The sequence below is a fragment of the Aptenodytes forsteri genome, unplaced genomic scaffold (genome assembly GCF_000699145.1).
Source record: "Aptenodytes forsteri isolate BGI_AS27 unplaced genomic scaffold, ASM69914v1 Scaffold186, whole genome shotgun sequence".
NCBI lineage: Eukaryota > Metazoa > Chordata > Aves > Sphenisciformes > Spheniscidae > Aptenodytes > Aptenodytes forsteri.
Genome location: NW_008793959.1, coordinates 163,079 through 165,350, shown reverse-complemented (window position 1 = coordinate 165,350; position 2,272 = coordinate 163,079).

Below are 2,272 nucleotides of genomic sequence, written 5' to 3'. Positions count from 1 at the left end.
CCAGGAGGTGCTGATGGGGGTCCCCAGTGCATCCCCCCCATCTCCCCCCCTCCTCGCCTCCCCCCCGGGATGTGCAGCTCCATGCACGGCACAGGAATCGGGCCCAGGGCAGGCACGGGGGCGATGAAACCACTGTGATGCTCCTTCTGGGCGCCCTGCCCCAAAAGCCCAGGTCCCCGTGCCACCAACCGGAGCATCCCCCTGCCCACGCCTGGATCGGGCCCTAATCTCTGCGCCTGCCCCACACCAGCCACCGGCCACGCTGTGGCATTTTGGCTAATTAGCATTAATTTCACTGTTAGGCAAGCAGCGCAATGCCCTTACAGGGGATTCCCCCTCGCCGGGGGCTGCAGTGGGAAGAATGTGGCTGGAAATGCCGTGGGGCTGAGGCAAGGGGCTGTGAGCCAGGATGGGACCCGGGGACAGGCAGGGGCCCCGTGGGACGGCTGGCGAGGCAGCATTGCCGGCTCAGAGGGGGTCCTTCCTCCGAGACCCACCTGGGTGGCACCCGCGGGGGGTCCATCCCCAGCTCCCAGCCCAGAGGTCCCAGGCTGGGGTCACCTCTCTGCCCTGAGCACCAGCAGAGCCAGGATGGGTCCCTAACCCTGAAAGAGCAGGATGCACAGGGCTGGGAAACCCACTCCCTGTGGGGAGCCCAGGGAGGGGGTCCAGGGAGCACCCCAAGAGGCAGGGCTGGGGGTCTCCAAGGACCCATCTCTGAGCCTGGGCTGGCTGCGGCTGCTGAGCTGAACAGGAAAGGACAATTTTGGGAGCTCAATCCCAAAACCAGCACTGGGAGGGAGAAACCCCGACCATCCGTGTGGATTTTAACCAGCTGATGCAGTTAAACCCCAACCATCCGTGCTGATTTTAGCCAGCACGCTGCGACCTGCCAGGACAGGGATCAAACCTCCAGCATCGCCGAGAAACACCCCGAGCCAAGACCCCTCCAGCCACCCGCCACGCTGGGGAGCTCAATCCCAAAACCAGCACTGGGAGGGAGAAACCCCGACCATCCGTGTGGATTTTAACCAGCTGATGCAGTTAAACCCCAACCATCCGTGCTGATTTTAGCCAGCACGCTGCGACCTGCCAGGACAGGGATCAAACCTCCAGCATCGCCGAGAAACACCCCGAGCCAAGACCCCTCCAGCCACCCGCCACGCTGGCCCCACTTTGGCCCCGCTTGCCCCCAGCCCCGCTCTCAGCCGTACAAGCATGCCGGTACAAGCAGAGGGAGCAAGGCCACCATGGATGGGCTTCAAGCAAAATGAGTCGCAGACTCGGCTCTTATTTAAAAATCTTATTTAGGCAGATTTAAAAAAAAAAGAAAATAAGGTGGAAATTCATGGAAAATGCAGATAACCACCCGGAGGGAGGAAATTGAAAGCAAAGGCTGCAAGTTTTGGGGTTTTTTTTGCTCTGTGCCTAAGGAATGTGTGTGTTTGGGAGCAGAGGGCACGGAAATATTGTGCCCAGCACTGCAAGAGCTGGTTACTCTGCTACAAGGAAATTAAAGGCAATGAGCACCCTGCTCGCCCAGGAGCACCCACTGCACCCCGGCAATCCTGGCAGGGTGGGTGCTGCCACCCTCCAGGCAGGGAAGGGAGGCAGGCAGGTCCCCCTGGGAAGTGGGGGGCAGAGCAGCAGGTACCCGGGCCCCTGCCCGTGCAGGACCAGCCCGGCTGCCACCACAGGAGCCGGCAGCGCTGCCAGAAACCCTGACCCGGGAAGGGCCTGGCTTCCCAGCAGCTCCTCCGTGCCCACAGCGCTTTGCAAAGTTTAACTGCAGCACCAGGTCCCTGCCGAAATGTCACCCACGGGCACGTGTCCCTGAGTGCGGGGGGCTGCGGTGCCAGGCTAAAAGCATCGCCCTGCGCCCAACACCCTGTCCCTGTCCCCAGGCCGGGCGCAGGTCTGCAGCACGCTGGCACGTGCCCAGCGGGGATGTGACACGCACTCAGTGACGGGGCCCGAGGCCACCGAGTTGGGCTCCCGTGGCACCATCCCGCCTTACCCCACCATCACGGCCAGCATCGCGCTCACCCTTATGTCTCCACGGGGTGGCCGGGGCCCGGGAGCTCGCCCGCCCGAGGGAGGTCAGAGCTCAGGTGACGGCAGCGGGGCTGGGGGGCGTCTGGCAGGGGCAAGGGCAGGGGCAAGGTCCACGGGGAGGACGAGGCAGGGGAGTGGGCGACGTGAGCAGGGGGTGCTGGTGGGTGCCGGGAGCGGGCGACGCAGGGGGGTGCTGTAAGCAGGGGGTGCCGGAAGG